General features: G+C 50.5%; 1 protein-coding gene across 8 annotated transcripts in view; it reads left to right on the forward strand.

Moving 5' to 3' along the window:
• The window catches only part of Atp2b2 (ATPase plasma membrane Ca2+ transporting 2), a 310,592-nt gene that overhangs the window by 127,112 nt on the left and 169,119 nt on the right, over positions 1-14,361 (forward strand). The window lies entirely within an intron of this gene.

The following is a 14,361-nucleotide window of genomic DNA, read 5'->3' on the forward strand; positions in this document are numbered from 1 at the left end:
CTGCTCTTTTTGCCTCACAGTGTCCGTGTGTAATGTATAAACCTTGGGATTTTTGCCCTGTGCACCCAAAGCTGCTGCTGCTGCTCATCCTCCAGTCTCAGACCCAAATTCTATCCCATGAGAGCGTCCTCTGCCAAGCGAGCAGTTACCACCCCTGAATTTATATCAGAGGGGGCTTAACTGTGCCCTCTCTCCTGCCCCCTGCATCACTCTCATGAAACTTGGTTTCTTGTCTAAGCACTTGGGGACTAACCGGATCATTTCCAAATGTATTCTGTAATTGCTCAGATGTTTGTCTAATGCCATCTCTTAACTGCCAGGCAAGTGATAAGTCAGAACAGACACATCAGCATCCAGACCCGGCAGTTTCAGGTAGGCATGAGTAGGATGGGCCATCCACAGTAGGAGGAAGTGCCAGGGCCCCCAGTGTAGCACAAGGCTCCCCACGCTTGTAGTTGGCAAGAACACAGCAGAATTTCTTCAGCCTGTGAAGACACATTGTCTTCTCTTGTATCAGAGATATTCAAAGTCCAGGCTCTGCCACCTGGTCATTCATTTGTCCTTTCTGTTGAGCATTTCCTGTATTTGCTCACACATCTCGGCTACCCTCAACAACGGATCAAACACGATCCCCGTCCTCTTAGTGCTGGCTCTACAGCAGACAGTAAAAACCAAGTGCAAAGGGTGGCTTCCAGAATTGATAAGCTTTTTGAAGGAAGCAGAATGGGATAACAAGCTGAGAGGTGGCAAGTCATCAGAGAGGAGTGGACATCTGAGAAGGGTCTCAGTGGTGGAAGCAGCGACTGAGGCGTGGTGCAGGCCTGGGGCCCAGGGGGGCAATGGGGTAGATATGAAGGCTCCTAGGAGCATGTGGGGCTGGCAGCAGGGGAACAGTAGGAAGGGCAAGATAGCTAAGCAAAGGTGTGCAGGCCCAAGGCAGGCCTCGTGGACAGAGAAGCCTGTGGATGGTCAGGCAGAGTCCATGGGGTTCTTAGGAGCCTGTATGCAGTAATGGAGATGTGAGATCTAGGACCTAGTGGGAAATGAGAAATAGCATGGTACCGTGGATAGGAGGGGCAAGGGATGCAGGGAAGGAACCATGTCAGCTCTAGATCCAGGATCCAGGGCTAGGAGTGTAAAGAAAGAGCTACATGGCCCTTTCACAACCTTCCAGCCTCAGAAATTCATTAATCTACCTTAGGGTGCCATTCCAAGTGACCCTAATTCCACTATAGCAGCTGGTTGTAATAGCCAGTAGGAATCATAGTCACACAAGTGTGGCTAGCTAACTGTTACATCGACTTGACCCAGGCTAGAATCATTTTGAAAGAGGGAACCTTAACTGATAAAATGCCCTCCACCAGCTTGGCCTGTGGACAAGCCTGTCATATATTTTCTGAATTAGCGATCGACATGGGAGGGCCCAATTTACTGTGGATAGTACCAACCCCGGGCAGGTGGTTCTGGGATGTTGAAAGTATCAGGCTGAGCAAGTCATGAGGAGCAAGCCAGTAAGCAATAGCACTCCATGGCCTCTGCACCAGTTGGTGCTTCCTGGTTCCTGCCCTGTCGGAGGTCCTGCCCTGACTCCCTCAGAAAGGGAGTGTGACCAGAGAAGTGTGAGCTGAAATGAACCCTTTCAGCACCACGTTGTTTACGGTCATGGTGTTTCACTACAGTAAAAGAAACCCTAAGACAACATGCTCTGTGAGCCAGGCACCGGCACGTGTCCCTCATCCTCTCGGGCAGCCCAGGACGTACATGGGTTTGTTGTTTTCTTACTCCCTTTTTACAGACGGAGACTCCAGAGCATGGACTGGTCAAGTCAAATGTCCAGGGTAGGAGACGGCAAAGCAGGCCTCTCGGTCTGTGTGTCCTGAATCCAAGCTGGATGGGATGCACTCCCATTAACAAAAGCAACCGCAACACAAATGCCCATGCTCCGGATCCCCCATGACCCAGGCACCGTCTGTGCTTGCAAACAACTCACAGTTTAGCCTTTTCAAGGTTCTGTGAGGTAGGTAGGATCATGACCCTCATTTTAAAAGGCAAGGTTGAAACATAGTGTCACGTACCCCAAGTAAAATTCAAATTCTGGCAATCAGAGTCTAGGTTTGGAGAGGAATTGGAACTAGCAGTCTGCCCCAGTCCATTTAGATGGAGGTCAAGACCTTCATCAATCTAGCCAGTGTTCCCACTTCCCACACACCCTGGACCAGGCATGGCCTGTACCCTTTGAATCATGTTCTAGGAGACTCTCCAGCTCCCCACCTCAGGAGCCCTGGGAGCTGGAAAAGCAAGGAGGGTTGATTCCTCCTCCCCTGAACCCAACTGCTCAGGACCAGAGCAGAGGGAACTCCCAACATAAAAGGTCAGCTGTCCAGCAGCCCTGGAAGAATCCTATACTAGAGCCACCCAAGGAAAGCAGTATCCTCTCGTCCCATAAGGGAGTCACAGCCCTCACCCTTCCCAAGAGGAACACTGAGAGAGAGAGAGAGAGAGAGAGAGAGAGAGAGAGAGAGAGAGAGACAGACAGACAGACAGACAGAGACAGACAGAGACAGACAGAGACACAGACACAGACAGAGACACAAAGAGACACAGACAGAGAGCTGAACCATCCATACCTGTGTAGGCCCAGCACCTGAACCACCACAGCCAATCCTGGTAGAAACCACAGGTGTCTCCTTCCACATAAAAACATTTAACTGACAGATCTTCCACATCCAAACAGCATATTAAGCTGATCATAGGGATGATTCTTCAAATGCAATACACCCAAAATTAGCAGAAAACCAAGGATGCCTGTGATGACTCAAACATAAAACGACAACCACGAGTAGTATTAGCCAGGTGGAGAAGTCCACAGCTGTAATCCTGAGACTCAGGAGGGAAGCCTTGGTTACCTTGTGTCAAAAATCAAACAGAAACAACCCAGTTCTCTTTAAGCTACCAAGGATACATTGTCCCTCAGTATCCCCAGTCTCCACAAGGGACCAGCGGATGCCCCAGTCTCTAACAACATGGCGCAGCACTGGCTCACAGCCCAGCGGCATCTTCCCACATACTTAAGCCATTTCCCTCTGACTTCCAAAGCCTAATGCAGCATTGGCACCATGTAATAGCTGTTGTGTAGTTCAGGGAATAACAAGGGGGAAGCCTGTATCTGTGCAGTAGAGGTCCAATTAAAGAAGAAAAAAAGCTGGGGACAGCGAGATGGCTCAGCAGGCAAAATGCTTGCAGTGCAACCCTGGTGACTTTATTTCAGTCCCCAGAATACACATGATAAAAAGAACTGAGTTCACGTAGTTGTCCTCTAACCTCCACACACTCAGGCTGTGGCATATGTGTACCTATATACACACACTAATACTAATAGTCAATATATTTACTTATTTACTGATTGATTGGTTGATGATTGATTGATTTTTTTTTTTGAGACAGAGTCTCAGTATGTAGTCCTGGCTAGCCTAGAACTCACTATGTAGACCAGGGTGGCCTCAAACACACGTAAGTCTGCCTGTCTCTGCCATGACCATCATATAAAACAGGGCAATGCTTTCAAGCTTTGGTTAAACCTGCGGGTGCAGAATCCACAGGTATGGGCACTGGCTATAATGCCAGGTAAGTCTGGTGCTGGGCTGTGGCCTGTAAGGGGGAGCTTTGCATGCAGACTTGCCTGAGCGAGACTGTGAGAGCCCTGGAAGATGCTAACTGTACCCACAGAGGAGCTTGAGTGGTTCCCATAGTCCAGGTTTCCTCAGGAGCCTCTCTGTGGACATGCTGCCTCAAAGTCCAAATCACAAGGGACAGAGAGAGCCCAGAGGTTGTGGCAACACCTCTCAGAACTTGGGATCAATGTGTGGATGCCAGGAGCCGTACCATGCCATGCCACCTTGGTGAGATGTCCCTGTGTGACTAACACACACCTTCTCCCAACCAAGTATAGGTCCTGCTGACACTGTCCTGAGCAACTTATGGTCATTTCCCTGCCCTGGTAGCATTTCTTTCAAATGAGAGTAAGGATCCTACTTTCTGAGGTGCTGGGAACTAAATAGGAGAAAAATTATGAGGTACCCAGCTTAGTACCTGCTTGGTAGATCTGGTTCCCTAGTGGCCTTGAGTTAGCAGGACCCTTCCCTATGGGGCCGAGTCGGTCTCTTGCCTGATCAGTTCACTGTCTGTGATTAGTTTTCTAGAGTTGCTGTGGCTTAAACTGGCTTAAAGTCACCAAATTCATTATTCCACTTTGAGGGGGCCAGAAGCATGAGACAAAGGTATCCATCCATAGCGTACTCCCTCCAAAGGCCACGGATCATGTTCATTCTGAGCCTCCCTCCCCGTTCCACATTGCTGCTGGCTGTGTCTGACCTTCCTTGACATGTAGATGTGTCCCCCACACCCTGCCATTTCCTCTTCTTCCAACTGCACACCTGTCTCTGTGTCCAAAGGTCCCATCTCATGAGAAAGCTAAGTCACATCAGGTCAGGGCCACCTTATGGCCTCACTTTCCCTCCATTAACTCTGACGACCGTATTTCCAAATGGAGCCACTTCCACAGAGCCTGAGGATTAGGGCTCCAACACGCATGTTAGACAGGACACCACTCACTCCCTAATTGCTTTGTGACTGTGTGTAGTTGATCTCCAGTAGCCATGGATTTACTTATGACTTTGGGAATCTCAATGATTCAAAGACAATTTACATCATTTTCTAAGACAACAATGCTCTTCTCAAAATTGCTGCCCCTTTAGTTCCCAGGGGCTGCCCTGCCAGCTCCTCACCTCATAGCATCTATCTGGGCCTTTGGTCAACTCTCCCATGAAAAGCAGGAGGATTTGAGGCTGTTCTTTTTCAGCACAACTGGCCTCTGGACACCAGGATGGTATGACAAGCCAGGGGCTTCATCTGTGGGGCAGTCACAGGTAGGAAGGTGGATGGAATTACCATGGCACCTGGAGTGGTCTTCATGGAGTGAGGGAGTCAAGAAGCCCTGAGGATTCAACCTGCCCCTGGCATCCCTGAGAATGCCCACAGGAAATGGGAGTTACACAGAGACCCCAAGACATTGCCCAGTTGAGCTGGAATGGGGGTAGGGGTAGACCCCTGTGTTCTTTTTAATTCTTTACTGTTCACCCTCTCCTGGCTTCTCAGGGCTTTGGGGAGGTGGAATAAGTTATCCCAATCTTAATACCAGTACCTTCCCTGTGCTTCAGCTGAAAACTGTTTTCCCATCTGATGCCAGCGCTGTGAATCACCAACCCTGTGAACTGGTCTGGGTGCATCAGGCCAAAATAGAAGCAGTTCAGGGTTCTGAGTTTGAATCCAATTCCAAAAGTCCTAGTGAATCTTGGCACGTCCCCAGCCCCAGTTTCTCAGTGGCCGAGAAGACCTGGTTCCTACCTTCCAAATGTGGGGTGTCTATAAAAAGCTCAAACAAGGCTCTACATCCTATAGGCACTCAGCTCTCTCTGGTCCTTAGTTTCCTCCCTGCTACCTGAAGGTAATATAAATGGGTTCGGCCAACTAGACCTGACTCCCGGGGACAGCATCCAGGGAGTTCAGTGTCTCTATTTACCATCCAAAGAGGCTGCAGCAGGGCTGTTACCTGAGCTTGCCTGTGGCCATTTCTGGCCTGTGAGGAGATGCCCATAGCCTCTACCGCAGAGGGCAGCCATACAGACCCCTGTACCTCACACAGCATCTCCAGCCCCAGCTTCTCAGTCCACTGGTTCCTGGGCTCTGAGACTTCAGGACAGTCATGGTGGGAGGAAAGGTTCACTGCCTGCACACAGAACTCTCTTCCTCTGCCATTCTTGTCATAAATGAGACCCAGCCTCACCTGTTCTTGCATTATCACTGTCTCCCTGCTATCCTGAGAAGAAAACACAAGGAAATAGAGAGTGTGCACCAGGTAATAAGAACACATACACGTGAAGCTCAGAACTTGACTCTGCTGGGTGGCCCCCGCCCACTGGCCTCTCGTCTCCAGTTGACTAATGTGTAGATGGACCTTCGACAAGATTACAGGTCGATGTACAGACAACAGTTCATGTGCTTTTCCCAGCCTACTGCTACTTCCTAGCCATAGCTTCAGCCATCTACCATATCCCCATACCCCAGCCTACCATACCCCAGCCTAGCATTCCCCAGCCTACCATACACCAACCAGCCTACCATACCCCAGGCTAGCATTCCCCAGCCTACCATACATCAGGCCTTGTCCCTCACTCATCCCCCTGGCATCAGGCAAGAACCCTGGCCAGCTGTCCAACCTAAGGACACCATGGAAAGGGGTCACCTGGGTTCTTCCCACCTGCCTTCCCTTCATGTATCTTTGGTGGGGCCTGGCTCTAGAGAGAGGTGGGATGACACAAATACTGACTATGGAGCCCTTTCTGGGGCCTCACTTCACCCCCTCTGCAGCCTGGGCACAACATCCTATACCCCCTGAGATGCTGAGCAGATGGCCATGCAATGGAGCCACCTCGAGCTCAGGGTGGGTTTGCCCACCCCAAGCAACTCAGTCTCAAGAGTCCCTCACAAACATATGCACAGGGCTGTCTCTAGGTCACTGTCAAGTTGACAATATTAACCATCCCAGCTGCACACTGCCATTCTGATGCTTCTGGCTCTCCATCTCACAACCCCACACCCCCATGCCTCCCACGCCCATTCCCCAGCACTGCTCACCATCAGTAGGAGAACCAAAAGCAGGCTTGGCATTTCTCTGCTGGCCAAGAGTCATCAAGCTTGCAAGTCTATTTATGAGAAGGAATCAGGGCTCCTCCACAGCCTCACCCAGTGCTAGAAACTTCCCAAGACACCAGCCATTTCTTAATGTCTTCCAGATCAACTGCCAGGGCAGAGATTTCTTTCCAAGGGCAGAGGTGGTTCACAGTTTAGGCATTTCCTGGTTAAGTCACCCCAGAGCACATCTTTCTAGCTGTCATAACTCTGGCTTTCTGCACCATGGGGTCACTAGAGGATGGGCAGCCTTGCTTGGCCTACCCTCTTCCCCGGAAATATGCCTCGGATCACTTGCACCCTGTGAAAACCCACCACCCCACCTCCCAGCTCTCCAGACATCCCCCTGCCACAGAGGGACTCAAATGGCATTCCATGCAGGGATTGTCTACGAGTCAATCTAATGGGCATCTTCTCCAGTTAGATTCCTTCTTCCCAGATGGCCCCAGCTTGTCAAGTCAAGATAACAAAAGCTAACCAGCACACAGGGATTGAACTTAGATGCTCAGACTTGGCACCAGGCACCCTCCTAGTGGACTGTGAATCCCCAAGGAGGCATAGAGTAAGCTGTAGGGGTTCGGGTATTAGCCTCAAAGAGGTCGGATTAGAATGTCTGGTCTACTTTCACCCAGCTGTGCGATCCAGAAGAACGAGTCTAACCTCTCTGAGCACAGGGCCCAGATCTCACTTGTCTGAGTAACCACAGTTCTGAAGCTACAGCAGGTGCTTGGTACTTGCTGAGGAAAGGGAGCAGGACGAGGCTGTTGGGGGCTGGCAAAATGGCTCAGCTGGTAAAGGTGCTTGCTGCCAAGCTGGAGGATTGGAGTTCAATCCCTCTATGCCAGTTAGATTTTGTCAACTTGACTTGACACAGCTGGGGCCATCTAGGAAGAAGGGATCTCAGTTGAATGCCCCATCAGACTGACCTGTATGAAAGTCTGTAGAGGCATTTTCTTGATTAATGGTTGGTGTGGGAGAGCCCATCCCACTGTGGGTGGTGCCACCCCTTGGACAGGTGGTTTTGTGTTGTGTAAGAAAGCAGGTTAGACAAACCACAAAGAACAAGCCCGTAAGCAGCACTCCTCCTTGGCCTCTGGTTCAGTTCCTACCTTCAGGTTGCCTCATGGAATTTATGCCCTGACTCCTCTCCATAATGGACTGTAAAATGTAAGTTCGAATACACCCTTTGCTTCCCAAGTTACTTTTGGTTATGGTATTTATCACAGCAATAGAAAACCAAAATAGAACACCTTGGGGACCCACATTGTGGAAAGGGAGAATTCACTTCTATATATTGTCCTCTGATATCCATATTTGCCACACACCTAAATAAATAAATGAGTGATGAATGAATGAATGTAATTTTAGAAAGCTAAAAGGCTATTGGGTGAATTAAATTATGTGTTAAGTCCCACATGATGTCTCAGGGAACTAAAAGCATTATGTTGGGTCATTGTGAGAGAAGAACATGTCATACACATGCACGCACACACATACAAGGAGGAGAGAGAGAGAGAGAGAGAGAGAGAGAGAGAGAGAGAGAGAGAGAGAGAGAGAGAGCCCAAACTGCAGAGTCTAGAATTGCCACAGGGGGCGCCATCACTCACAGTCCCTGTATGGGCAGCCTTCATCCAGAATCCTATGGTCTCAGCTTCAACCATAATTTTAACTAAGGGTTAGGAAGTTGAGGAAAAATGAGAAATAGAATCATCAGAGCTGAGTTCCTGATACTCAAAATACTTTAAATGGCATTCACACAGAACAGGAGGTGACGGCCACCTGGGAACTCACTCACCTGAAAGGGGCAGATTCCTCAGGATGCTGGAAAGTTGGACAAGAAACTCCCTGGGGAACAATGAATGTTTTCTTTTTGTTCTTGATAAACCAGAGTGGCCGGGTGTGTTCTCAGGAAACAAATAAGGAGTGCCCAGGCCAAGAGACGGATGACTGCCAGGCTCTGTTACCGTTTTCCCCCTAAGCCCAGGGAGGCTTCCTGGAGGAGGCATGTCCTGGCTTCTTGACCCAGGCCTGCTCATGGGCTGACCTCCACTAGCCTCTCACAGTCACGTGGTCATCCATCAGAAGGCTCCTCAGGCAGGGCAGCTATAGCCCTCCTGGCCAACCTCCCTCCAGTTCCCAATGCAGCCCTTCACCGACCAGTTGTACAGGCTGTCCTCAAAAGAAAGGAACTTCCAGGTAGCTGGCGTTCAGCCAGGCTGCTGCTGATAGGATCAGGGGGCTGTGGAGGAAGCCCAACCATGTCTATTACCCACACTGCTTTTGGCAGAGTCCTGTGTTTTGTCAGGGAATGGAAGAAGCCAGTCCCCAATCTCTGGTGCCCAGCCATGCTCCCCGCCCCTTGCCAGCCTGGCTTCCCCCTCTTGCTGGTCCCTAGACCAGAAAGAGAAGCAGCTAGGTACCAGGGTCACTGCCAGCCTCACTTGACGGGGATTTCCTTACCGGGTATAGCCAAGGGCTATAGACACCTGGATTGCCGGCACTGACACCAAGGGGCCAGAGTGGCAGTTTGTGTTTGGGGACCTGAAGCTCAAAAGGTACTGCAAGCAGAATTCCCCATCATCTCCTGATCAGGTATGAGAGGCTGGGTTTCTGGGACTGCTAGTCCACCAGGGAGCCAAGGTCTCTGGGGGAGGCAGTAGGCAGGAGGAAGTGCCCAGTGTTGGGGGAGACAACTGGGAAGTTGGAGCCTTGGACCAGAGGGAAGCTGGAGGGATAGGTAAACTCAGTGGATGCTAAGAAGAGACCCAGGCTTCCGACAGCCAGCCCTCCAGAAGGCTGCTAAAGTATGTGAGCACGGGCAGAGAGCCAGGCTGCCTCCCGTGCTGACACCCTTCAGCCACTTACAACACTTCTTTCAGGTCTCTGTGCCTCTGATTTCTGCCCTGTAAACTGGAGAGAGGAAAGCAATGAGTGTCGTAAGTCATATACGTGGCATGACCACTGTGAGACTCAGATGGTATGACAGCTGTGTCCCCTGTGCACAGGTGTGCTCCCGCTGCACACGTGGCTTCGGGCACAGAAAAGCTGTTCAGATGCTTGTAAGGTTTCCTGTGCCTTCGTGGGTGACTGCAGAAGAGGCCTGGGGTACGGTCTTGCACCCAGAACCAGTCACACTAGAGACTGAGTCTTCTAGCTAGCAGGTCTCAGGTTAGCTCCCTACCACCAATACTATCTGTCTCACGTGCGCAATGGACACTGGGATGGGACTGCCGCCTGGGTGCTTATAAGCACAGGCGGACCGTGCGCATGAAGAGCTGGTCCTACTCCTTGAGTGTCAGCTACTTTTGCTACCGCCACCACTATCACTCTTGTCACTGCTGGCCCTTGTAACTGTCGTTTGGGAAAGGAAAACGAGGAGAGCCAGAGAGCAGACAGCACACAGCCCTGCCCAGGCCATTTCCCTTTCCACCTCTTAGCCTTGCCACCTGTTTCAGGTGACTGTTTGTCCTGCTAAAACACTTGGTATAACCCTTGCAAGAGGTTCATTCAGCCCTTGGAGACATATCCCTCATGACCTCCTTGTTTCTGAGCAAATCTAACATATCTGATAGTCTAGGGGTGTCATGCAGAGGAAGACGGCATTCCCTCAGAGGCTAGGCCTACAGAACCTAGGATGGGGTTTTGCTCTGCCTCCATGGTATCCACGATACCCAAGAACTCTGCAGCCCTCTCCCCAAGGACTCTCAGCCAAAGTTCCTGAGAAATGGGTGTAGATGGGGCGTAGTTTATCTGTCTGTGTACCACAGATCACCTGGTATTCCAAAGGAGAGCTGGAGCCCCAAATTATACCAAAATGCTCTGGGTTTAGCACAGGCCAGGGGCTTCCATAGAGTTCTATAGTTCTGCTTCATAGACAGGTAGGACATAACTTAGCAAGCTTGTCTCTATCTCTCTGGCTTCCCCTAATAGACAGGGACACAAAGCAGGCAGAAAAGGCAAGGAAGGAAGGCTGGGTTTGCTTTAAGGAGAGGGGACCTTAACACTCCTTTCCGTACTACCAGCAACAAGAGAATGGTCCCTGGGCTTGAATGCCCCCAGCACCCTGCTAAGGACCTTCTGTGCATATCTCAGTTCACCTCGGCCTCAGCTGATCTGGTAGAAGGCACTATGATGTCCATCTCACACATGAATAAAGCAGAGGGGGCCTGGGGAGACTACGGGTGTCAAGCTAGTGATATGGGATGATGTTGGAGCTGGGTGGAGGCAATAGGGATTTGGGGATGGGGGGACACTGGCAAACTGGAGATCGTGCAGTCATTGGGCTCTTCAGAGGTGTGACATGAATATATGTGTTCCGTGAGTAAATGTGCTAACCTTTAACCAGCACTTGGTCACTGACTGTGAAGCTAGCATAGGAGCCAGCCCGTTTCTGATAGCTGATGCTTTCCCTCTGAAATATCTTAATTGGATTTTTGAATTTTCTATGCAACTGCCACAGCTATGAGGAGCCTAAGAAGCAGAAGAGACAAAATATAAGGGAGTGGAGGGCCCTGGAGCTGCCCAGAACTGGGCATTAGTAGGTAAAAGAAAGTGATTTAGAAGGGGTGAGCAGTGTCGTGGGTGTTAGCATATGGACAACTGTTTCCTTTTGAGATGTTTGCCTTGCTATTGTGGAAAGTGGAGGTGGGGGGCATCACCTCCATGTCATCTTCATGGCATTTGGGCCAAATTTAACATTGTTCTACTTCAACAACAATAAAGGTGTATGTAGAAATATGCCCTGCAGGGGCTGGCCAGATGGCTCAGTGGTTAAGAGCCCTTGCTGCTCTTCCAGAGGACCAAGGTAGGGTTTCCAGAACCCACATGACCTCTAACTCTAGCTCCAGAGGATCCAGTGCCCTCACCTGGCCTCTACAAGCACAACTCACATGCACATCCCCCCCCACAGACACACACACACACACACACACACACACACACACACACACACAATTTAAATATAAATTAAATATTTAATGAGGCATTAGGGTTGCCAGTTTGCATCTTCTGCTGGTGTAGCACCTCTTTTCTACAGAGAGGGAAACTGAGGCATGAGCAGAGGGAGCACTTGCTCAGGACTTCAAGCCAGAAGGCTGGTCCTTGCTGTGATGGCTGAGGGAAGAATGGGGCAGGGATCTCCTGATCCACAGCTGCTTCTTGTGGTCATCCTGAAACAAATGGCCAAGCACATCGGTTTCCCTCTGCCTCAGCCTCCTAGGCTCCCCAGGGCAGTGGCTTGGAAGCCAATTCTTTCCCTGGCCCCAGACCCACCAGGCATGTTCTGGGGATGTGTGTCACCTTCCCCTCCAGTTGGGTTCTGTGCAGTTGCATCCAGGAGCCACTAGAGGTGTCTCTATGTCACTATGTCTGGTGTCGAGTGGCCGGTCTGGGATACACTTGAGTGTCAGATGGGTGGATGAGGAAGGATGCCAACTGACTAGCTGAGAGCACACAGGAGTTCCAGGTTACCAAGAGCTCAGTCACAAAAGCTAGGGATCCAAGGCCACGCCCTGGCTCTGCTGCTCTGCTACTCTGGCCATGCTGCAAGAACAAGTCCCTTTAAACCTCTCTGTGCCTCAGTTTCCCCGCCTTCGGATGGGGTGGGGTGGTACCTGCACCTCTGTTGCTAAGGAGACAGCAAGAGTCAATGGGTGTGTGAGGGAGAGAAGTAATCCAGCTGAGAAGGGGAGGGTGAGCCTTGGGAGAGCCTGCCCCAGAAAAGGGGACCACTGTTCTTTGGTGTGACATATATTTAAGAGTGACAGGCTGCTGGCATCCACATCCCAATCCTCCTCCCACTTGCTGGTCATGTGACCTCAAGAAGTGAGTTAGCCTGTCTGTGTCCCAGTGTCCCCATCCATGATCCCTATGTGATACCCAGGTGCTGCTCACTTCACAAGGGTCAGGAACCCCATATGGGTCGGTATAGGGTATACAGTGCCTAGTGTTCCTCCTGCTGCTCTTGAATAAGCCTTGTTGGGATGAATGTTTGTTGTGCAAATGGGAAGGGGCACCCACAATCAGAAGAGAGGCCCAGGCAGTATCATCTCTCCACACCCCATGTCCAGGTAGATGCTTTGTCTGAAGGAAGGCTGGAGTGGACTGAGAGAATAGCTGTCCATCCCTGTGGCCTCCTCTTACCCCCAGCCAGCTTCCAGGGTGGACAGCCTCGGCATCCTGGGAGAAGCCAGCACTCTGAATTCCTAGGCACGGTCCTCCAATTTTTCAACATTGGCATTTAATTCAATTTTATTTTAAGCTCCAAGCAAAACAAACAAATGTATTTTAAGCTGTTCTTGCAAATGGGCCATTTGTGGTTGCTACTCCAGCCTGGCTCTGCCAATTTGCTTTCTTTCATTTTGTGCCGTGGCAGAGAGAAAAAGGGAAACTGAGGTTCGGAGAGAAATGTCTGCACCTCACTGTGTGTGACAGATCAGTGGAGCCAGTAGGAAATGTCTTCACGCCCTCTTCCCATCCTAGGTCACGCAAGCTTCCCCGTAACCAGACCACCTGGGCAAGAAGGAGAGGGTTCAGTGGAATTTTCCCCTTGGTTCAGAGTTCTGAGTTTGATGTCACATCAGCCAGTGACAGGTGCATCAGGTAAGGGGTGCTGGATGGAAAGGCAGGACATCTACCCCTTCCAGAATCCTATCAGGGATTTTAGCACCCCAGCCCTGGTGTGGCAAGTTGGTAACCAGAATCACAGGGGTCCCAATCTCACCATATCCACAATCAATGCTGGCCAAGGCAGCCTGGCAGGAACTGTTAATATTGGCTGAGAAGACAGAGGAGGAAGAAGAGAGGAAGTTAGGGAGTCAGTTAATTGACAGGTGGGTCCTAGGCGACCTTCCAGTTGCTTTTCCCCTTTCATTGAAAACTTACCTCTTGGTTCCCATTTAACCTGCTGGCACTTCCATTTTCTCACCTATAAAACAGATACTGAAGTAGTTCTTGCCTCGGGATGAGGATAATATAACACAACATAGGCAGGGATGAAGATGAGGGAACTCACCTCGTGTGATCACCAGCCCCTGCCATTGCACCAGCCCTTTTGAGACTCTCCACACCGACTTTTCTACCCTCCCTTCATGCATGTTTGTAACCTTCCCTTTGAAAGCTTGGCTTCATCTCCCACCTGGGCACACCTCTCTTGTGTCAAGTCCTGTTCTAGACCTTCCTATATCATGCTTGCACTCAGAGCAAGCCTAGAAAGTCAGCAGCAGCATCTTGGCAGATGAAGAGAAGGAGGGGCTAGGAAGGATCCGGTACATCTAATGATCTCCGGTACCCAAGATGTGACTCTGTTGCTCTCTCTGTGGGAGGCTGCTATATTGTGCTGTTGAGCTGCGAGTTGACCAGCAGGCAGTGTTGGGTCGAGACCTTCTCAGGCTTACTTCTGTTTGGGCTTCACTATGTTTTGCAAGCAAGAGCTGCAGAGCTTAAGTCGTCCACATCTTTTTCTTGGACCGTTTCCAGATTGATCTCCTTCCTGGAGCCGGTAAAGTGCAGTGCTGGCTTCAACAAGGGCTACCACAAAGCAAGGGCCTTATGACACAATGACTATGAGACAGAAGACATGTAGACATGACAGTCATGAGGTGGCAAGGTATCAGA

The sequence above is a fragment of the Rattus rattus genome, chromosome 6, assembly GCF_011064425.1.
Source record: "Rattus rattus isolate New Zealand chromosome 6, Rrattus_CSIRO_v1, whole genome shotgun sequence".
Taxonomy (NCBI): Eukaryota; Metazoa; Chordata; class Mammalia; order Rodentia; family Muridae; genus Rattus; species Rattus rattus.